Here is a 25,258-nt window from a genome sequence, read left to right as displayed (position 1 = left end):
GGTAGTAGAGAGGTTAGGAACACAGCTTTTGAGTCAGATAAACATAGGATAAAATCCAGCTTGGTTTTTACTACTTTGTAACTTTGGGTCAATTATTTCACCACTGAGTAACAACAGCTTTTTAAAGAAATGTGGTTGGAGGGTTTAACTGAGATAGTACATATAACAATAAATATTAGTATGATTTCTATTGCTCTATCTAGTACCTTCTAGTACTCATAATTCTTTAAATTGCCATCTAAAAAGAATCATTTGTTAAATGTAATGGTTACTGCTAATCTGTTAGGCGCCAGGGCTGTGATAAATTTGAGCGATATAGCAGTGAACAAGATATAGTCACTACATTTAAGAGCTCAGGGTCTTGTGAGGAAGGCAGATAAATAAACTCAACATTAAAATACACTCTAGGGGCTTCACTGGTGGTGCAGTGGGTAAGAATCTGCCTGCTAATGCAGGGAACACGGGTTTGTTCCCTGGTCCGGGAAGATCCCACATGCACGGAGCAGCTAAGCCCGTGCGCCACAACTACTGAGCCTGCGCTCTAGAGTCCGCGAGCCGCAACTACTGAGCTCGCACGCCTAGAGCCCATGCTCTGCAACAAGAGAAGCCACTGCAATGAGAAGCCCATGCACTGCAACGAAGAGTAGCCCCCGCTCGCCACAACTAGAGAAAGCCCGCGCACAGCAACAAAGACCCAACACAGCCAAAAATAAATAAAATAAAAAGTAAATTGTTTAAAAATAAATAAATAAATAAAATACACTCTGGAAAGTACTTTATGTGAGGTATGCCCAGTATATCATGGGAACACAGAGCAAGTTAACTCAGCAAAGGTGGACTCAGGACAGAACTTCTAGAGGCTGGTTGAAGGAGCTCTGAGCATTTGAAAACTTGCAAGTTACGTTTTTAAACACAGCTGCCCCAGAGGTATCATCAGGAAAGTAAATCAGGAGAAATATGTATGTTCATAAATAGTGAGGCCCATTTATCCCAGTAAGGGGTTTATGCTTTGTCATGTGGGCAGAGGGCATGCTCTATTATATGGTTCTAATCCAAAAAACGACAATTTGATTTGGACATATGAAGGGGACGGTAATGGGGGAGGAGACCTAGTGACCAGATTCTGAAATTGTCAAGGTCAGTAATATTCAATATATTATCTGCAATCTACCTGTTCTGGGTAAAGTGACCAAGTAATCAAGGCTTCTGTATAGGATGGAGGGCAGCTACTAGTGTAGCAGGAAATCTAGGCAGAGAAATGAATGGTGTCCTTTTTTTTTTCTTTGTTACAGTTTACCAAAAACTAACATTTCACTTTCCTATTGCTAAAGAAGGTGTGTTACAGTGGTGAGGTGTCACTCATACCTTTGTGACACTTTTGTGACACTTGTGAAGGACTATGAGAGATGAGTGTGTATTTTAAGTTTACAGGACATCTGCTTACACCCCTAGGACACTGCATTTGTAAATAAGCTTGCACTTTTTTTTTCTATCAAGTAAATGATATCAATTCTTCTATATCACTGGCAAAACTGTATTGCCATTGTCTATTTTGTCCTTTTGAACTAACTTTTCATCACAAGTTTCTTTTCCATTGAAAAACACCCTTGGGTGGTAGTGGGGGCAGCTGGCTCTTCATATTCTTTGCCCTGCCTAAAAATGGACTATAATCGAAAAAACTGGAGAATTGCTAGTGTGAATGCGAAGTGAGGAGACCTTGAAGAGAAGCAGGAACTCCTCTGAGGAAGAGGTGGTACATTTCATCATCAGCCGGGGCCCACAAGCTGTCAGCAATGATATTAACCTTTCAGGTTAACTTGCAGCCTAGGCAGAAATGAAGAATGTAGGGAAGACCTGCATGAGCCACTCACGATCACTCATTTAGCTTCCCAACCTTTTCTGTGTCTGGAATTAATGGATAAAATTCTTCCCAATTTCCACTCTGCTTCCCAATATGCACCTACTTGGATTGCAAACCAATATCATAGTAAAGCCCCTTTTACATTCCATTAAAAATCTAAACATGATTCAAGAGTCAATCATAATAATAATTTATAGCTCAGCAATGTCAGAAACCAAAAAAAAAAAAAATCATGGTCTAGATATCAGAGCTATTAAGTATCTAATTTTGTGCCTAGAAAATTTGATCTGGATAGGTGTAAACCAAATTAATAGTGGGTGATTCTGGCAAAGGGATAATTGGAAACTCTCTTTTTCTATACTATATATTTTTAACAATATTTGATCTTTAAAATAGAAAGCATGCATTTGCTTTATAATCAGGGTATACTTAAGTATGTTTGGGTTTTTTTTTAAGATGAAGATATTTTCTTATCCTACCCCTCACCATTCAAACATAGAAAAGAGATTAGACTACAATCCGTGTTTGGAAGGCTGTACTCATCCACAAACCACCTTAATGCTGACTAACATATCTACTGCCATTTGTGTAATTGTTTACTTAATATTTTAGCTTCATCCCAAGCAATAAAATCTGGGAAATGATGTGTTGGAAATGCTAGTTATATTAAAATAAATACCTGTCCTTCCAGGCACCGCTGCGATTATTTTGCACAATCTCATATGGGAGCTGCGTTTTGGAAAACTTTGATTGGTGGACCCCCAAGATTCCTTTCAATCCTAAGATTCTACAAGTTCTGGAAAGAAAACATGAGCCACCCTGGTGCTTTTTATCGAACAAACTTTTCCTACTTGCTCAGTTCTTCATGTTGCATTTAATTATTCAGGGACTATGCAATTTTCCAGACGATTTTCTTGATTACTGAATATTGTTCAGTGCAGGGGCAGCCTATTTTTTTTTTTTTGTCAAGGATCAGACAGTCAATATTTTAGGCTTTGGTGGGGGGTCCCCTTTCCCTCCCTTATCTTCATGTTAGTCTTTGTCTTCTTCTACAATGCTTTAAAGGTAAAAACCACTCTCAGCTCCTAAGCTGTCCAAACAGAGGCTGTGGGCTGGATTTGAGCCCCTGGACACAGCTGCTGACGCCTGGGATGGTACAATGACTTGTCCAGCAGAGTTTGGTAAAAATATAGTACTTCAGGCATAGTGGGCATGCGATAGATATTTGTTGGTTTGATTTGGAGAGGAATTGGCATTCATAAGTCTATTTTCTTCTCGTTGTCAACAGCTTTAGTGAGAGTTTGAGTGGTGGGGAATGGCTTACAGGAAATGCCTCGCTTTTCCACGGATTTTAATTATCCAGGTCATTTACCTCGCCCACCCCACCTCACCACCAGTATAACAAGTTCCTAAAAACTCTTCGTGGTTCGTGACCTCTGCTGGTGCTCAGAAGCTGAGAATCCCTTCACGAGGCCCAGTGTGGAAATGCAGGAGGCACACCTTTACCGAGGCCACCACTGGCTTTTAAAATATATTTGAGTTTTAACAACCTCACATTCATCTCTGCTAATGACTGGGGAAGTGAAGCTTTCCTTTGAGTCACCTTTCCTTTTCTAAAAGAGTGTCTGCATTTCACCTTTATGGGAAGCTCTGGGCTGACTGCCTCATCCCACATCAAAACTCACCCCTGGGATTTCCACCTTCAAACAAGTGAAACAAATGCATTCCCGCAGGGGGGTGTGCTGTCAAAGGGGAGGGAAGCGATCCAGATATCAGAACTATTCAGATAGGATTGCCTCCTTAGAGGAAATTGGTGGCTGGTAGAGAATACTTTCAGTGGGGGACCACTTAGCACTCCATCCCACAGGCTTCCAACCTCTTTAGAGCCAGTCAGGAAGAAAAAAAGACCCTCCGCATTTACATGAGCCAAGAAAGTGTGTAACGGATAACACGACTCAGCATGTGCTACCCAATATATTTTGATTATGTTCATCTTAACCTTCCCAAATTAGTGGACGCTTTCCCACAAGTAAGTCCCATTTCTCATAGAAATTCCCTGCAACAAAGGCTTCCTTCTCTCTAAATCCTTCCTATTTTACCATCTACCTAAAAGAAAAGATGGATAAGGAGAGATGCTTCGTGTTTTTTAAAAAAATAATAATAAAAGGAAAAAAGAAAAAAGTAGTTCCATTAGCAACTTTGGTAAGAAATTGCTCCACATTGTTCCTCTGACAAGTAATTTTTCCCAGCATGTGTGCATCTTAAAAGTATTGCAAAAACAATATCTTAAAATGAACTGATTAGTATGCATGCTCTGTGGTCACATTTAAGTTCTATTTATAAAATCTATTCTGTTCCAGGCTCAGACAAACAAAACTGAAATGCAGCTGTGTATCACATTGATAATTTTCATTAGTTCTAAAAGCCTCAATAGAATTTGCAATTTTATTCATTACATCTAAAGAATCCTGGAAAACCCATTGTGAAGGTGACCTTTCACTTTTTCCCCCCTGGCCTTTGCAACTTGTCTGAGTGAGTGTGTATTTGTGTGTGTGTATGTGTGTCCACGTGAATCAGTTAGGGCTGGGCAGAGGAAGGACATTTTTGCAAGAGTGAAGCACAAAACAGAACAAGAAATCAAGTCAGGCAAAGATGAAAAAATGAGGCTTAGGGATCACCCATGTAGATTCTGAAAGCCCTTCTAACTAGGGCCATCCTGCCATCATTACCCAGATGTGAACAAGCCCAGATTTCGGAAATCACTGTGTGATATGGCGAGCAAATGTAGATTGTATTCTAATTCATTGGGAGGCAGTTCTCTTTTTTTTGATCTGAAGGGATGAGGATTTTCCTCCGAGGGTGAGCCAAAGACAGACCCATGAGAAATAAACAGTGCTGCTTCCTTCAACTCGAACTTGCTCTTGCAAAGTAAAATAATGCCAACTTTGGAGATGGCTTTTCTTACTGGGAATAGTGTTTTTAGTGCGTGGATCTTTGAAAAATAATTTTAAAACACACACTTCCCAGAATGTTGGCAGCTAGCCATGAAACCACAAAGAAGTCTCTAGAAAATTAAGATAACAAAACATAAAATAAGTACAGAATAGGAAAGGTAAAAATAAAGACAAACACTTGCAATTTTAGCAGCTACAGAGATGGTACTTCAACACTGACCAGGCAATTAAAACAATAAAACCTTGCGTGTAGAGAATCTGAGACACCTGTCTTAGATAAAAATATATGGGTGGATACAAAGGCACACACTTAAGGTTTTATTTGATAACTGTTAATCTGGGACTAAAAATAATGACAGTTATCAATTACCCATTATGTGCAAGTGCCACCTTGCTTATTCTATCTTCCCTGAGCCAGACTCTCAGCAAGGATTGTTATCTCAGTGTTTCTAAAGGTGTCACATTTAACAAAAAAAAAGGTGGAAGGGAGGGGTAGTGGCAAGGTGAAATTCTGGGAAATATTAGGTTAAGCAAAGTTAAGACAGCTTCCATACTGATTAGAACTTTTAATATGAGAATGTTGACTTTTAATCTCCAAGAGAGAGGATGCAGTATAAGGCATTTCCCACAGTGATGAAACCACAAAGAAAAGCTTCTCTTTTTCTTCATTTTCTTTTTCTGCAGAGTATCTTGTATAATTAGGGTTTGGGGGAACATTTTGGGGAGATATGCTATTTTATCTGAATAATCACTTTAGCAACCATTGTCAACTGATAGAAATTAAGGTTCAAATGGAAGGCCATTGTAGAACAATTCATTTTGAGTGAGAATGGAGAGAATCAAAGCATGGAGTTTTCTGCAGGCCATCTTGATCCCTCTGAAAGAGACTGGCTTTTAGAGGACTCAGAAAAAAGATGGTGAAAGAGTAAGAGTGGAAAACCCACCCCTCATGGAAATGTTCAATTTGCCCACTTTTAACCTTTCAGCACCACAGTTTAAAGATGGAAATTTACCAACAAACTCGAAAGGTTCTAGAGGTTTCCTCGTCAACTGCTAGACAAACAAGCATCTTCCCACTAACACATTACAGGTTTATTAAAAAATTGTGGCTACATAATTCTGTGATTTTCCACCTCATTTCAAAATTACTATATCCAGTGATACTCAGGAGACAGGCAGCCTACACTGTTAGAAGATTTTTAGGCCCTAGGCTGGTACCAAAGGAATCTTATGGGAAGAGGTCTCCTGTCAATATTTGAGAGAGTATGGAAAGAACACATAGCAAGGAATGTGTGCCTCTTTCCTTAAATGTGAAGAGCTCTATTAGAACTCAGTCACTAGAAGGAAGTTTCACTGACCCACCCGCATGTCACTGCAGAAGGAAAGAGATTTGTCAACTACTTTACCTCATGACAATTCATAGGCTAGGAAACTCAGTGATAACCTCTATTCTGAACATAGCTAGGACAACAGACACATTTATGAATGCTGTAAAACAATGAAGCCCTGAGAGCTGCTGGCACATTAACATTACGGTAAGGATTTATTGAGTTGGGAGACTTTACTAGACTCAATCACAGACAACTCGGACCATGTTGGCTTATAATCATGTAACAGGTTGCAGTAGTCATGGCACTTAATTGGGCTTGGTGGAGCTATTAGAGTTTGGTCACTTTTTATAAACATTTGAATAAGATATATACTCTAAATAAATCATATCATATATATATATATATTTTGAAACAAATATTTCACCAATTTTTTTAAATTGTCAATCATTTTATCTTTTAGAAATTTTAGATCAAGTGGGTTATAAATTGCATTACTGCTGTTGACTCGTGTTGGCTTCACTTTGGCTGATAAAGGGAAATACCTACTATCCTTTTTCAACATCAGGTGAACCAAGCTGTTACTTATGAGTAACACAACTTCTGAAAGATCTGGCAGCTTATGGCACTCTTATTTTAGCATTCATTCTTATTGTATTTTTAAACTGCCTTAATAATGTCAAGGAAATGTTCATTTTCTAGCAGTGACAGTGCTCCAGCTGAAAAGTAGTAACTTCAGAAAGAATTTACGTGTGATGAAAGCTACGAAGGCCAAAGAACTACCGTGATACAAAATGTTATGAATTTAGGAGAGGATACTGTGCAAACTATTGGAGATGATGGTGACAAAATAAAAAGCAACTCTAATCTAGCTACAGGTTGAGTTTGCAAAAACTCTTATGTAACACGGTAAATAAGGTGGAAAAAATGCTGGTGACATGGCCACAAAATCAACCCCTAAGCTATAGCGATTACAGATATAAACACCTTGCAAATTCACTCCAATTACATTCTATTTGTTACAATGGCAAAATGGATGTTGACTTATGTCAGTTTTGAATTATGAGACCTTTTCAGGAATATACCTTTGGCATAAAAGGAGACTGCCCTACACCAGCATTTCATTTCTTCTGAAAGTCACTATTAAGCCCATTCAACAAAGATGTACTTGAGTGCTATTCTGTACAATGAGAAAACAGTAAGAATAGCTGACATCTATTGCTTATCATGTACTTAGCATATGCTAAGACTTGATACCCACTCTTTCATATAATTCCTAATAATCATTCACTGATGTGTCTACTGTACTATGCATATTTTACAGTGATTTTTAGGAAGTTCAGAGGGTTGATATTATTGCCCAAGATCACACAGTTTCAAATGTAGGTTCTCCAAGCCCAGAGCCGCCGCTCTTAAACACCAACTACATTAAGGCAGAGTGGAAATATAAGTACCTGAGAGTTTGTCTACATTGCCTTTGTTTCTTGAACTTGCCTTGATTCAACAAAGTGTGGTTTTGATGTGTTTATAAGGCTAAGAAAAATTGTAAATTACTGTGCATGCTGTTATTTCTTTAATTCCATAAAAGGAAGATAATAAGGATAATGAGGACTGCTCCTTTGTAATTCCAGTGTGATAGTTTTGTGGGTGGTTTTCAAAGCACATGGTATGCAATTAGAGATAATGTGGATGGCTCCTTGTCTTCCAGGCGTGTGCCATCCACTGGGCATTCGCCGAGAGCGCTTGCTGTGTGTGCCACAGGAACTGACGTGGACATTTCGGCAGCCTCTCAAGTGTGAGAGCCCGCAGGATTTTGGGAGTGACACATGCCCTCAAATGACTTGGAATGGAGACCTTACAAGCATTTGTCTTTATTATATTTTAAATATAGTTTTTTTGCTTCTGACAGTATTTCCTCCTTGTCTTAGACCTCTTCCCGGTACTTAAAATTGCCATAGCAATCAGGAAAGTGACTCCTGAAACTGTGGCCGACTAGCTTTCCTTATTTATTCTCTTGCTATGACTTTCATCATAACTTTTCAGAAGGCACAGACCGAAAGAGAACTATTCTCCCTGCCAAGGCATTTAAGTTCAGCAGAAGCAGATGTCCAGCAGTGTAATTTCTGCCCAAGTGTCACTGATATATTATTGAGGAATCATCAAATCAGATGAGTACTAGAAAAATTAGAGCCTATTCCCAGCCTCTCTGCTTGACCTATACTCCTGAAGTTAGATTTACATTAATCTTCCAGCCTTTACATCCCCTAACCTTTACCTATGTGTTATGGAAATTAAAAAAAGCTTCTTTTTCCATGTGTGCTGTTCAACAGGGCTTTTCGTTTCCAAGGTTTGTTTGTTATTTTTTTAACTGTTTTACTTGTCCTTTTATTCTTTTTTTTTCCCATACTATGTTCTATCCCCAATCCTGCCAAAGTAATCTGACATGTATCTTTCCACATTGCCCTGTAACTTAAGTTTTAATCATTGCTTACTTCACAAAAAAAAAGACATCATATTCTTCCACATTGCTCTGCATCTTGCTTTATTTCCGCATTCACACAATTTTACTACTTATTTTTAAGTATCTCTCACCTCACTTGTTCTTGGGCTCCTTATCATGGGTGTTCATTGCTTAGATGGGTAAAAACTCTGATGGCAATATTCCAGATGGCAGAGTTTATTCATGACATTCTGCTAGCTACCTTGGCCCACTCTCAGCTAATAGTGACAGAGTGAGAAGGAAAAGATGCACAGGTAATTCACCTGCTCTTAAAGCACATATAGTCTAATCATTAATTTATTTAACCATCCCTTCATTCAATACCTACCATGTTCCCAGCACTTTTCTGTAGTTACACATTAGAAAAAGTATCTGCTTTTATGAGCCTTACTTTCTAGTAATGTTGCAGCAAAGCTGATCATAAATAAACATATAAATAAGATAGTGTCAGAGAGTAATAATGCTCTTAATAAGAAAATAAAAACAGAATAATGGTATAGAGAGCAGATGGCCTAGTCAAAGGAGATAACAATTTGAATGAAGAGGTGAGTGAGAAAAAGAATTGGCCATGTTGAGGTCTAGACTTGAATAAGAGCATTAGAGGCAGAGAGGCTGTGAGTTAGAAATGAGCTGAGAGCATTTGAGGAACCAACAGAGGCCAGAATGGAAAGACTGTATAATAGGAAAGGCGGGAGGTATAAGAGATGAAGCTCTTGAGATAGAAAGGAGCCAGATCATGACAAGTTACCAAAGAAATAGCTCAGAAAACTAATAGTTTTTAATTACTATGAGGATAGTTCAAAATGCTATAATGCTATGGGAGAATAAAGGGGTGTGTGTGTGTGTGTGTGTGTGTGTGTGTGTGAAAAATACCACCCATCTTCATGGAGGAAGTAATATTTGAGATGGGCTTTGAAAGATGGGTAGGACATAGATAGATGAAAAATAGGAGTAGGAGTGGTAAAGGAGTACAGCAGCTAGCAGGAACCAGCACTTCAGAATGTGACTTTCTTTGGAAACAGTGTCTTTGCAGATGTAATTAGTAAAAATGAAGTCAAAGTGGAGTAGGGTGAAAAAAAAAAAAAAAGTGGAGTAGGGTGAGCTTTTGCCCTGTGTAAGGGCAAATAGGTGACAGTGTATAAGGCAGTTCTGTGACTAACAAGTGGTCCCTTGTAAGTGGGTGAGCAACAATTGGGAAATGTAAAGCTTGTGAGAGCTGTGAATGGGATTTAACGTCAGAACAAGAAAACTATTGAATAGTTCATCTGGAACCACTGAAGGTTTGGGGACAGGGAAATAATCAGAGCTGAGATTTCAAAGGATTTCTCTGACACGTGACTGTTGAATTGGACTGTGTTGGTAAGACTGGAGGTGAAGAGGGTAGTTAGAGGCTTTTAAAACAGTTACGCAGAGTGGACATAACAAAGGGACTACTGGAGGGGACGTAAAAGAGAATACGGTTGAGAAAAATCTTATACATGGCATCTGTCGTTTATCCAAAATAGAATTTCCTTTTCCACATGCTCACCAGATGATGGAGTTTCTCTAAACTACCTCTAGAGACAGGAAAAACATTACCTCCTGGGAAAACCAGTTCTGCTGCTGCACAACTTCAACTGTTTAAGAAAGTTCTTTCGTAGGTTGAATTGGAATCTGCTTCCCTGTAACTAGGACCCACTGATGCTAGTTTTACCTTCTGCAGAAAAGCAAACTACATAACCTTCCTCTAATACAAAGTCAACCTTTCATATATTCGAAACCAACTATTATTTTTATCATTTGTCATATCCAGGTTAACATTCCTCCAGTTCCTTTAACCCATATATTTTACATGGTTGTATCGTGTATTATATTTTAATAAATAATTAGCATTTACTGATCCTTACATGCCATTAGCAATAGGAACATATTTTTTTCCTGAAAGCTTTTTTTCCACTTGGAAAAATGTGTTTTTTAAAACTTTCTCCTGTATAAACACTAGGCACTCATTATACAACTGGGGGACAAGAAAAGAAAATCGCTCTGCCCTATGTAACATTATTCTAGGCTGGGGTCAGCATACTGTGGCCTGTGAACTAAGAATGGTTTTCACATTTTTAAATGGTTGAAAAAAATCAAAAGATGAAGATTATTTTGAGATGCATAATAATTTTATGAAATTCTAATTTCAGTGTCCTTAAATACAGTTTTATAGGAACATGTCCATCCATTTACATATTGTCTATGACACCTTTCATGTTGCAACAAAAACTGTATTGTTGGCAAAGCCTAAACTATTTACTGTCCGGCCCTTCACAGAAAACGCTGTCCAACCTCAACTCTCAGGCACTGGTGTGTGGTGTGTGGACTGATAGTGTCTGCTTCACCTGGGAGCAGAGAGAGAATGTAAAACCTCTGGCTCCACTCTAGACCCACTGAATGAGAATCTACATTTTAACTGATCCCCAGGTGATGTGCAGGCGTGAGAAGCTGCAGAAGTGCTTCTCAAGTTTGGCATGAAGAAGAATCCCCCAGAGAGTCTGTGGATGTACCAATTCCTGAGTCCCATCTCAAGGAAATAAATTGAGTAAGGCCTGAGAGTCTGCATTTCTCTCTTTTTTTTTTAATTGAAGTATAGTTGATTTACAATGTTGTGTTAGTTTCAGGTATACAGCAAAGTGATTCAGTTTTATATATATATATATATATATATATTCTTTTTCAGATTCTTTTCCATTATAGGTTATTACAAGATATTGAATATAGTTCTCTGTGCTATACAGTAGGTCCTTCTTGAATATCTATTTTATATATGGTAGTGTGTACCTGTTAATCCCAAACTCCTAATTTATCCCTTCCCCCCTTTGACCTTTGGTAACCATAAATTTGTTTTCTATGTCTATGAGTCTATTTCTGTTTTGTAAATAAATTCATTTGTATCATTTTTTTAGATTCCACATTTAAGTGGTATCATATGATATTTGTCTTTCTCTTTCTGACTTATTTCACTTGGTAGGATAATCTCTAGTCCATCCATGTTGCTACAAGTGGCATTATTTCATTCTTTTTTTATGTCTGATTAATACTGTATGTGTGTATATTGCGTGCATGGGTATATGTATAATATATATATACATATATCTCACATCTTCTCTATCCATTCATCTGATGATGGTTAGGTTGTTTCCATGTCTTAGCTATTGTAAATAGTGCTGCTATGCATACTGGGGTACCCGTATCTTTCTGAATTAGAGTTTTCATCTTTTCCAGATATATGCCCGGGAGTAGGATTGCTGGATCATAAGGTAACTCTATTTTAGTTTTTGTAAGGAAGTTCCGTACTGTTTTCCATAGTGGCTGTAGCAATTTACATTGCCAACAACAGTGTAGAATGGTTCCCTTTTCTCCACATCATCTCTAGCATTTATTACTTGTAGACCTTTTGATGATGGCCATTCTGACCAAGTCTGAATTTCCAATAAGCACCCAGGAGATACTGACACTGCTCTTTCCTGATCACACTTTGAAAGACACTAGGGGATTCTCTTCCACCCACGTTTAAATGCTCCCTCCTTTGCAAGGTTTTCACTGACCACAATAAATTCTCCCTCCCTTCTTTGACCTCCTATACTATAATACAAACAGTGCTAACTTTACATTTATGTAATAGCATTTGACATTATTAAATATCTCAAGTGGTAAGAACTTGCTATCTTACTTAATGGCCTCTTGATGTTCCCTAAGCACATTCCCACCTCAGAGCTCTTGCACAAGCACATTTCCACCTCAGAGCTCTTGCATTTTGTTCCTGCTGACCAGCAAGCAGTTATGTCATTCGCGGCTTTCCTTCGATATTCCCTCTTTAACAATACATCCCCTGACCCCAATTTTGGAGGGGAGAAAAATTTACCACCCCAAAATGTATCTCTTTGGCATGGGGATTATTTTAGGCTGATTATTTTTAAGAAACATTAGACTCAGGAAGCTTTTCTTTTACCTCCGCCTTAACATGCCTAAAAGAATTTAGATAGGGAAATTGCACCAGAAAGACAGCTATCACTAAAGATAACTTTGTTTCACAGGAAAGACTTCTCCATGTGTTTGTTTATCAAACAGTTGCTCTTCCCATCTCCTTGTGAATTTCTTCCTCCCCTTTGAAGTCCCAGACCCTTACACCCTTTCGCATTAGCTCTGGATGACATATAAGCCTCAACTGCCTGACTTGCCCAGGGGCCTCAGATTCTTATGGAGCCCCCAAACTTATGAAATTAAATTTGATTTTCAATCTCTCTCATGTCAATTGGATTCTTAGACCAATGTGAAGAGTCTACAAGGGTAGAGGAAACATTTTTTCTCCCGAACACTTTGTAAAATTACTTTCTATCTCCACTCCATTGCTCTTCGCTCATCTTGCTTTATTTTTCTTCATAGAATGTAATAGCACTTTGCATTATATATTTATTTCATGCATCTTTCCTTTAACTAAATATAAATTCTGTGATATCAGGGACACTCATTCAACAGTGATTTATCAAGCACCTACTATGTGCTTGCTAGGTACTGTTCTAGGATTAGAAGACAAATGAGTTTACTTAGGAAAATGCCTTTCATATACTAGGTATTCAATGAATACCTGTTGAATAAATAAATGAATGAGTTCCCCTAAGCCAGTTGGAGCAGAATTATGGTGCTACTTTGTGCAGTTTATATATGCATTATTGTTAAGCATAGCAAGTATACAAAAAACATCAAATGAAAGCTAATGTTTATTGAGTACTTATGTCGTGGTGGGCATTTGAAGTACTTACAACTTTTATTCTCATTTTAAGTTTAGGAAACCTGAGAACTAAGAAGGTTATAAACTTTAAAAACTTTAAACATGTGCATAATCAGGCAGTCTCCAGGTAACCACCACATAGTCTTCCTCCTCGAAATGAAACTTGTGGATAGACTGGTAGGTTTGCATGGTGACTGAACCATACCATGAGATTTAACCGTAAAATTTTAAATATCCACTCACCACCTGCATCATTCCACAAAAGACTGAGGATAGTTCTTACAAAGGCATACACAAAAGATATATGATAGACAGAAATGGATACAAATAATTAGGTCTGGGTAAAATATAAGTAAGAACTAGTAAATAAGGATGAAGGACAAAATACAGCTATGGAAATCAAAGTTGTTGTCACTGAGCTTGATATTTAGCTCTGAATTTCCTGGTATCTGATATGGGTTGAATTGTGCCTCATCCACAAAAATAAAGATGCATTGAAATCTTAATGCCCCAGCACTTCAGAATGTGACTTTTTTTGGAAATAGTGTCTTTGCAGATGTAATTAGTAAAAATGAAGTCAAACTGGAGTAGGGTGAGCTCTTAATTGAATGTGACTGGTGTCCTTATAAGCAGACACCTCTGTGAAGACAGGAGACATGTAGGGAGAGCACTGTGCAAAGATGAGGCAGAGGTTGTAGAGAAGCATCTGTAGGCCAAGGAATGCCAAGAATGTACAGCCACCTGTGGAAGCTCAGAAAGTTCAAGGGGTTTATCTTCCCTGAAGATTTCACAAGGAGCATGGCCCTTCTGACATCTTGACTTTGAACTTCTGGCCTCCAGAACTGTGAGACAATACATTTCTGTCATTTTCAGCCACTGAGTTTGTGATACTTTGCTAAGGTAGCCCTTGGAAAAGGAAAAAAAAAAAAAAAAAAGATTTTCTGGAAGAGCATAATACAAGAGGTAGACTTATTTTAAGGGGTAAAATCTTCACGTCTGAGATTTAGTGGATTCCTAGAGAAAGGAAATAAATGTGCAGTGATTTCGAAGAAGAAAGACACTCTGGGAACACAATTCTCTAACAGAAACAACAAGACATATTATAAAGCTCTAGAGACGACTGGCATCATGGGTGTGTGACCTGTGCAGCACACAGGCCTGTTCTTAGAAGTGCCCTGTGCTTGGGCTAACACTCTGCTGTCATTGTTGTGAAATTCTTGAGAATTTCTGAACAAGGTCCCTGCATTTTCATTTCACTGTGGGCCTTCAAATTATGCAGCTGGTCCTGGATCTGGCAATAAATAGACGATATTGGTACTAGTACAGAAATTGGTGAATACACTAATAAAACAGTACATAGATCCTAAAAATATGACAGAGACAGTATTTCAGATCAGTGGGGAAAGGATGGACAGTTCCATAAATGCTGCGGAGACAACTGGTTATCCATATGGAAAAAGAGAAATAATTTGGGACCCAAATTCACACCAATCAATAAAAAATCAATTCCAGGAACATTAAATGACCTAAACGTGAAGGCAAAAATATATAACATTAAGAAGACAATATTTGAGAATATATTAATGTTCTTGGGTGTAGGAGAAAATTTCTTGAACAAAATGTAAAAAAAAAAAAAAAAAAGTAGAAACTATAAAGGAAAAGTTTGTTTCATTTGTCTACATTATAATTAAGTACTTCTTTTCCATGTTCTCCTCCCTTATGGGGAGCTGAGATTTTGAATAGTGCCTATGACTGGGGCCTGGCCTTCAGCTGGCACTCTAGATAGGCAGGGCTCATGTCCAGGGCTGAACTTTCTGGCAGGCCTTTCCTCCTTATTCCTTTCTTGGTCTGCCTTCCTGAAAGGAGTGGGTGTCAGTGGAGGAGAACAGTCAGCAGGTTGTTAGGGCTCACCGTTGGTCTGACTCATCCACAACTTTGTTTACATATGGGGGAGGCTGATCTAATAAGTAAACAGACTGAGAGTAATGGAGCCAGATTTCTCACTGTTGCAGAAGGGAGTTAGGAACATGGAACAGAAAAGACTTGAATAAACTCTGTGGTATTTGATTAGCTTCAGAAATTATTAGTGTGAACCCATGGTTTTTAACTTGTCTATCTATATACAGAAATATACAGAAACATACAGGTGTGTCTGTGTGTCTGTATGTGCATATAGACTTACATCTTCTATCTGTGTTTTCTGAGTGAACTAGAAGCAATGACACCTCAGTAGCAGTGACATACTTGCTCTTGGTTTCTGAATACCATTTTCCACTAAAAGAACTTGGACTCCCTAGAGAAATGTCTGACTCGACAGAAGAAATATAAGATGAGCCTACAACTAGTCGAGCCAGAAGGTAAGGAAGTGCTCAAAGAATCAGGGAAATGTCAAAAGTCACAGAAGCCAGTTTGAAGGGGCTTCCATTGGCCACATCTTGGATGGTGTGATGATGGAACTGTAAACCTCTGAGTAAAATAGGAGTACACAAGTCCATACTGATATAAGTAAATAAATGCATTAATTAATTAATTAATTGGAAAGGAGGGAAAAGCTTTACCTTCCAATGGAAGACCAACTAGTAAATCTAGATGGAATTAGAAAATCACCCTTTGGCAAGCACTTTGGTCACAGTTAAGCCAGGCAAGAATCACTAATGGATGATAAATCTGGTTGGTGAAGGGGGAACAGGACACGTACATAACTTCTAAGAATCTCCTCCAATTATACTTATGAATTACTTATCAACTGACATACAACATCCTAATTAATTAATGTAAGAGTGTAGGGTCCTGTTATTCAACATCCCAACCAAGTGATAAAAGTTAACATCACCCGCAATGGGATAAGTCAGTGTCGTGTACCTCCTGATATGATGCACTGAGAATAGCACAATATGACTCCTGTGGAATTCCTAGCAAAAAGCATGAGCCATGACAAAACATCAGATTCCAAATTAAGGGATATTCTACCAACTAATCTGTACTCTTCAGAAATGTCAAGGTATGAGAGAAATGCAGACAGAGACACTGTTCTTGGATTGAAGAAAACTAGAGATGTAAGAATTAAATGTGTTGCTGGACTGGATCCTGGGTCTATAAAAAATATGAATAGGACAAATAGCCAAACCTGAATAGTATCTTAATGGCAATATTGAATCAATGTTAAATTCTTGATCTTGATGGATGTACTCTGATTATTCTTTTAAATAAGAAATACACACTGAAGTACTGAAGAGGCAATGAGGCAACGTGTCCCAACTTACTCTCAAATGCTTCAGAAGAAAGAAAAATGAATTCTGAGCAAAGAGTATATTGGATCTTTATACATACTTTCTACAACTTTTAAGTTTAAATTTAAACTTATTTCAAAATAACTGAAAAACATTAAGTTCTTCTCTTATCACAAGACATAACTGTAGCTACAATTTGGGAGAAGATATTTGCACCACACAACTGAGAAAGGATTGACAACCAGAAAAGGAATTGTGATGAGTGAGTAAGAAAAAGAATGACAGAGGGACTTCCCTGGGGGTCCAGTGGTTAAGAATCCGCCTTCCAATGCAAGGGATACGGGTTTGATCCCTGGTCGGGGAACTAAGATCCCACATGCCGCAGGACAACTAAGCCTGCACACCACAGCTACTGAGCCTGTGTGCTCTGGAGCCGGCACAGTACAACTAAAGAACCCATGGGCTGCAACTACTGAGCCCTTGCGACACAACTAGAGAGAAGCCCACGCGCCACAACGAGTGATCTCGCATGCTCAACGAAGATCCCATGTGCCACAACTAAGACCCGACACAGTCAAATAAATAAATAAATAGAAGATTTTAAATTTTTTAATTTATTTTGGGCTGCACTAGGTCTTTGTTGCTGCACAGGCTTTCTCTAGTTGCAGTGAGCGGGGACTACTCTTCGTTGTGGTGCACGGGCTTCTCATTGTGGTGGCTTCTCTTGTTGCAGAGCACAGGCTCTAGGCACGCAGGCTTCAGTAGCTGCAGCACACAGGCTCAGTAGTTGCAGTGTGCGGGCTTAGTTACTCCGTGGCATGTGGGATCTTCCTGGACCAGGGTTTGAACCCGTGTCCCCTGCACTGGCAGGCAGATTCTTAACCACTGTGCCACCAGCGAAGTCACAATAAATAAATATTAAAGAAAAACAAGAAAAAGAATGATAGATACTCGTCCAATTTAACAAATTAGCAAATGATTAATCAGAAACTTCACGGAATTCTTTAAATGGCCTGTAACATATGAAAAGATGTTCAACCTCATTAATAATCAGAGAAATGCAAATTAAAACAACAATGAGATATCACTCACTCCTGTTAGACTGATAAAAATTTAATAGTCAGATAATAGGGAGCACTGGTGACGATGTGGACAAAAGAATTCTGATCCTGTTGGTGGAAGAGCAATATGATGCAACCACTCTGAAAACAGTTTGATATTACTCGTAAAGTTAAATACACATTGTGGTAGACTGTATTACTGTCACCAAATGTACTGGCACATTTCTCTGCAGTGGCCCTCCCTGCATTTTAAATCCCATCCTGTAGAATTCAGACTAGGCTACCTGACTTACTTTAGCGTATAAAATATAAATGGGAAGGATGTGTATCACGTCTGAGTAGAAGATTCTACTTCCCAGTTGTTGTGTGCTGTGGTCTTTTCTCTCTGGCACAACTCTGGCAGTGTTACCATCTGGGGCTTCTCTTCGAAGCTGGTCCTGGACTGAAGAGGACACGGAGCAGACCCCCAGCTCATCACAAACGATGCATGTGCAACAGGAGAGTGCAATCAGCCTCTGTTAGTGTGAGCCTCTGAGATTTGCTGCTCTGGTTGCTATTTAATTACCAATCTGGTACACCCAACATATTCTGACTTACAACATGTGTATATGCTCTGCAGCTCGACCATTTAATTATAAACATACATCCTCAAGAAACTGTTGCAAAGGTACACCAGGATATATTGTTCAAAATATTTATAGTATCAATAGCACTGTTTGTAAAAGGGAAAAAAAAGAATCATCAATTCAAATCTTCATTCAAAGTGAAATGAGTAAGTTGTGGTATTTTCACACGATGGGATAATGACCTAGAACTACACCTCAACACTGACAGGTCTCAAAGATATAACAGTGAGTGAAGGAATTAAGACAGAAGAAAATATACTGTATGGTTCCATGTATTTTTTTAAAAGCAGGTAAAACTAAACAGTATACTGTTTATTGAAACATACATACATGGGGTAAAAACTACAAATAAAAGCAAAGAAATGATACAAAACTCAGGGTAGCACTTACTACAGGAGACGGGGAGAAGAAAAATGTCAATTCAAGAAGCACATAATGATGTTTCAGATATGATAATGTTTATTCTCTAGCCTTGTAGTGGGTACAAAGTGATCATTTAATTTTGTCCTTTAAATAATATGCTTGCATTTTCATGCAACGGTTCATGTATACTGTATCTCACAACGGAAAAAAAAAATGAGGTAAAGCATGTCGGATAAAGGAAGTATAAATCTGCCAAGATATCTAAACACCAATCTTTTCCTTCATCTTTTTAAAAAAAAAATTTATGTTCAATGTAATTAATTCATATTTTGTCAAACATAGCTTCCCTTGGAGGAGAATCTTCCCCAGCATTTTTACTCCGTAGTAAAAATTTCAATCAATCCAAATAATTCCTGGTGATTTCTTTATTTTCACAGAAGGGGTGTGTGGGAATGTGTGTGTGTGTGTGTGTACACTATTGTTTTTACTTAAAGTTTAAATCCAAAAATAAATAAAGATCCTTTTTGTTGTTTTAAATAGAACCAACCTGAAAGGAAGGGTAGTGACTCAAGTATTGGATGATGTCTCTGTATTCACTGTCCAGAGCCAGCTCATAATGCAGTGAGCATGTGCACAGATGGAAACCACTTCAGAAGCCCGACAGAAAAATCACATGCAACTCACATACTCTTTTACCTAAAATCCATAGGGCGCTAGCTGTAGCAAATGCAAAAATAATACAAGTGAAAAAAAGGTGTAAAGACTTCAGAATACGTGGATCGCTTTTGTTTAAGGGACCTTCTCAGTGAAGTAATATTTTCTCCTCTCTAGATATGCTTAATTATTTTAAAAATCACACACACACACACACACACACACACACACACACACACACAGCAACTGACTGAAAGATAAGTTATTGAGACTGACCAAAAGAAAGTGCATTTGTTTTCTACAGCGAAGATTGTGACCAAGTCCTACTGCCTAAGAAAAACCCAGAGAGCAGACCTTTCAGAGGGTTTTTAAAGTGAGAGTCACAGCAGATGCTTCAACAGCCTCAGAGAATAAAGCAGTTATAAGAAGCATTACAAAAGTAATACAGATGATAAAATAGGGGAAACACATGATGAACACAAAAGGAGAGCATACAAATGACCCAGTTACCAAACAACCAGACATGTAATATTTGCTGAGAATGAATGTCTCAAGATTTGTAGTCAAGTGCTTATTTGCTCAAAATTAGAGCTGGTCAGGTCAACATCTTGGTTGGTGACTTGATTACTCTGTAATTTGGATAATAAATAGCAATTCTGACTTGGAAAGAAAAGGATGCCAAGAATTTAAAGGGCTGAAAGATGGTCCTAGATTGATCAACTGATTCATCCATCTGTTTGCCCATTCATCCATCCACCAACCAGTCATTCATTCATGTATTCAATTATTAATTTATCGAACGTTATCTGAACATAGATAGGTCAAGCCATGTTAAACTCTGGAGATCCAAAAAATTTAGCAGTGAATTCAGACACATTCCCTGCCTTCAAATAGTTGGTAGTCTAGTGCAGAATTTTTCAACCTCAGCACCACTGACATTATGAGATGAATAATTCTTAGTTGTGGGAGGCTGTGTTGTGCATTGTAAGATGTTCAGCAGCATCCCTGGCCTCTACCCACTAGATTACAAAAGCTCTACATCCTCCAGATTTAACAACCCAAAGTGTCTCCAAACACTGTTAAATGTCCCTGGGAGAAAAAAAAACGATCCTGGTTGAGAATCACTGGTTTAGCAGAGAAGACAAATGTGCTCCCAAATATTTGTAATACAATGTAAAAATGTTGATAATTAAGAAACATTTAAGAAATGGTGATGACACAATGGAGAGAAAGAAAGAGTAACAGTGAGGGAACAAGGGGGGACAGAGAGAGAGAGGGAGAAGGGAGGAGTGGAGGGTACAGGGAGGGGGGGGGGAGAGAGAGAGAGAGAGAGAGAGAGAGAGAGAGAGAGAGAGAGAGAGAGAGAATGCTCATGAACACTTCTGCCTGCAGGAATTTAGTGAAGGTACAGAGAGGGCAACCCTGAGCTGGGTCTTTGAGAAAGAGCAGACTTTATCATTTTTAGGAGAACACACAGCTCTGCAAATACGTGAAAATGCAAAGATTGCATTCTCTCTTCCAGGTTAACAAATTTTTTACTTTCTTTAACCTCTGACTATAAGGGGCCTAATGTATTTGAATATCTTCTGGCACACAGTACAGTGTCATTGGAATATTTGCAACTAGAAAGTGACAACCATTTATTCATTGACCAAACAGTTCCCAAGCACTGTTCAGATATGGTGCTAGGTTTCTGAGTATATGAGATGAAAAAGATACAATGCGTGCACTTGAGGATATGAAAGTTCAACGGAAAACAATTTAGCCAAATAACATTTTCTGATTCTTTATAAACGAGCTTTCTTGCTAAATAGCATCAAATATTAGACAGTTCCTACCTAATCCTTTCACAAACTTGCCTGTTGACTGACTCTGGAGCTTGCAGTCTATAAATGAGGCAGATATGTAAACAAATAGTTATGAAGTTCAGTATTAAGCACTTTGGTAGTGGTATATAAAAACTACCAGGGATTCCTAGGAAAAGGAAATCATCTGGGTCTGGGGATCTGGAAGGCTTTCCTAAAGTCATGGCATTTAAACTGGCCTGAAAAGACAAGGAGAAGAAGTTCATTATTTGAAAAAGGGCTAACTAGTAGATGGAAAAGCAAATGAGAAGATGCAAAAGAAGTTAGAATGCTCAGTAGTGAGAATTCACTACTGACCTATGACCACAGTGATAGCGTTATCATGGTAATGATGGGTTTTCACACTCTCTTAATAGGTGGGAGCAGGTAGCTCAGTATCATAGACATTAATAGGTAAGCAACAATGGGCAAGTTGGTGCATTGGTGAAGTGAAAACCCTTCCCTCCTAACACACACACACACACACCCATGGATGAGGAAATGCCACTGAGAATGCCCTTTTCTCAAATATGCTGGATGACCACCATGACTATGTCAGGTCTTTCTACATAAACTGGAGACCTCAATGTTTATAGGGTCAGGGCCCCAGCACCGCTATAAGCTAAGCACCTATTTTAACACTGATTTTGAAAAGCTTTTGGCCACTCAGACTAGCAAAAAACAGGCTGAGAGATGGACCTTCTGATTCAGTTCTCCTCAGTGACATTTTAATCTGGAGTGCAGGACATACACCATAAAAACAATGTTATTGAGATTAAGAAGGGTGCATGGCTCGCTTTAGCCCAGCAAATGGCATGGGCTGGGGGCAATGTGAAGACTTGCTGATACTCGCCATGCAAAGAGCTTCAAGAAAATGAATGATGGGGTATGTCCACACAGGGCTGTGTGTGACTCATTCATCTCTAGCATAGTTGTCTGCCTCTTGTTTCACTGTCACCAGGACAATCGGAACCCACAACTTACAGACAGAAGGGACTAATTAACAGGCATTCAGCACACCACATTGCATGTCACCCAAGAAAAGAAAGACTCCCAGAGATGTTGAACACGTTCACACTCAGAAGCCTGGGTGGCTGGGGAATGCTGCTGGCCTCCCCCTTTGCCTGCATGCTCCTCTCTGCCCAAGCACCGGTGGATGCTCTCAGCTCCCCAGGGTTTTCAGACCCAGTACCTTTGGAATCCCACAAGTATGTGCCTGTTAAGAAAACTGAAGGACAAGGAAGCCGGCAGAGCTGGTCTTTTAAAATGCATAACTCTGGGTAGGTTGAGCAAGGGAAAAAAGAGAGGTGCTGCTGCTAAAGGCCAAGGATTCGAGGTTAGACTCATCCTTGACTATGCTGACTCTATTACAGAAAAGGACACAGTTCTGTGATGTGAAGAAACATCCATGGGGTATGGATGGGACTAGCCTTTGTTCACCAGCCCGACTAAGAACTCCAGGAGGGGCACAATCTTATGTTTATTCATCACTGGCAGATGCTAATACATTTCTGGATCGACATTTGGCAGAAGTATGAATAAACACGGAGAATTCACAATCAGATATCAGAGCTAGAAAGCTGAATACTACTGATGGATTGATTATGTTTTTGAGCTATTTAGATAATTGGACATACTAAGTACAGAGCTTTCTGCAATGATAATGGACCTGTCCCCGTTGTGGTCTATTTAACAAACACTTGGACTATTTTTTTTAAAGCTTGTTTACATTCCTGTACATCCTGGCTTTATTGATATTCTGTCCTTTGAATTACAGTGTCACCCTAGCAACGCTCCAGAGAAAGTTGAGGAGGGCATTATCATTGTTAACCCACGTTTCTTTTTTTCAAAGCGAAAGAAAGCAAACCCCTTCCAGGCTAAATCCGGAGGTGGTCTTTCTTATCATCTTACCCACAAATATGCACCTCCATTTCACTGTTGGTCAAAGATGGGGGTGGCGGGGAGAGGGATGTCTCTATCTCCTGTTTCTAAACAAAAGTGTCTTTCTGTGTGAATTTTTTTACTGCAGATCACTTTGCCCAACAGTCTCTTCCCTAGATCTTTCCATGCTCTCACTTCCTGTCACCGAAGTGACAGCTCAAATGTCCCCTCTCAGCAAGTTATCACTCTATCTCAAGTAGGTCCCAGTGAGTAAGCCTTATTTGACTCTCTTCACAACACTTACTAACTGAATTATTACTTCACTGTTGTTCATTTCTCTCATTATCATGGAAACTCCTTGAGAGCCACAGCCATGGCTATCTTCCATATCAATCTGTCCCCGCAGTCTAATACAGTGCCTGGGAAGTGGCTGGTACATAATAATAATCATATGCACATTTCATGAACTTTTAAGACTGCCGACTCTTAAACAAACCAACGCTTTTTGCTATGAAACATGCACGTCCAAGTTGAGTCCAGGCACCCAATTCAGTGGGTGATGTCTATTCTCTTTGGAATATGGCATCTGGGGCTTTAAGCATCAGGCTTGTGATGGGTCACATTATTTGCACAGTTCATTTCTTTATAGAAATGCATGCCTGGCTTTGAATAGATTTTTATGGTGCCCATTAAAAAATTCTATAACTCTTCTAACTTTCTAAGATCTCCCTTCTGACCCCTTGAGTCCATCTTCCCCAAGAAATGAGCATTAGCTTAGGCGACCGAAGTTCTTAAAGTGAAATGTAACCTACAGATGACGTTGTTTACTCTCAGTTCTATCATTCCCATAAATCCATGTGTGTCAGTTCTTCACTAAATAAAACATCTTTCCCCCTGAAATCGTATCTAGGTACTCCATGAATTGTAGAGATACTTATATTGGTTTTGTATGAAGAACACATAAAATGCTAGATGGGGGATACTATTTACTTCAAAGTTAAACAGCTTGGTATTTCCAATCTTTATAAAAGTAAAGGATCCCTTTAATTATCAGACAGTCCTAGGCAATTTTGTCTCCTGGGGACTAGCATAACAGCTGAATTCAAATTCTGGATGACTTTCCTATAATCCATAAGCTTCTTTATGGACTTGATTATGATTTCTGGCTTATAGTTTTGAGATTTTAAACAATGAAAATGGTGAGATTATTCAGTCTTGATTTCTTGATTTTTTTTAAAAAATTTTATTTATTTATTTATCTATTTATGGCTGTGTTGGGTCTTCGTTTCTGTGTGAGGGCTTTCCCTAGTTGCGGCAAGCGGGGGCCACTCTTCATCGCGGTGCGCGGGCCTCTCACTATCACGGCCTCTCTTGTTGCGGAGCACAGGCTCCAGACGCACAGGTTCAGTAGTTGTGGCTCACGGGCCCAGTTGCTCCGCGGCATGTGGGATCCTCCCAGACCAGGGCTCGAACCCGTGTCCCCTGCATTGGCAGGCGGACTCCCAACCACTGCACCACCAGGGAAGCCCCCTGATTTCTTGATAACATTTCTTTGGTCTTTGATTTCACGAAACTTTTAAGTGGCTCCACCATTAACAATTTCTTTAAACAGCAGGAGAGGGTGGCCTCTCTGAATCAGTTCCATTTTGAATCTTTGGCCCTTAGGCACTTTCAGAACTCAGTTTATTTTTCGATTTCACATATAAAAATAAAGTAGCAGGAGAAGGCGGGAAGCTATAAATGTTGTTTGAAGGAATTTGACAGATTCCCTGAGCATTTATTTGTTTGTTTTGTTTTCACATAATCAATTTATGAAAACTGTCTGGGTTTTGGAGTTGCAAGGTGGCACTCTCTTAATCCCTGTGCTCCTTAGAACTTAGACCTAGTGCCACAGCTTGGGTCAATCTTTGTTAGGGTGTTTAGAGGTGAGCTTCAGAATTTTGATTTCTCTCTTTTGTTCTCAGTAGAAGAAGCAAAAAGAAAGACTAAACTTCTCACAGGTTATTAAAAAAAAACAAAAACAAAAACAAAAACTTGGAAGCTGACCCTGCATAAATGATAGAACTTGCAGGTTGCTGTGGTAATGAGAAACATTAGACCAACTCCTCTTTAGGGTTGACTCCATCATGTGAATATGGGAAGGAAGTAAACACAAGTTGACTGGAAGTTGGAGGAGTACCGGGGTAGGTGGGAGCCACAA

Source organism: Balaenoptera acutorostrata, chromosome 2 (assembly GCF_949987535.1).
Source record: "Balaenoptera acutorostrata chromosome 2, mBalAcu1.1, whole genome shotgun sequence".
NCBI classification, from domain to species: Eukaryota; Metazoa; Chordata; class Mammalia; order Artiodactyla; family Balaenopteridae; genus Balaenoptera; species Balaenoptera acutorostrata.
This window is presented reverse-complemented; position numbering follows the sequence as displayed.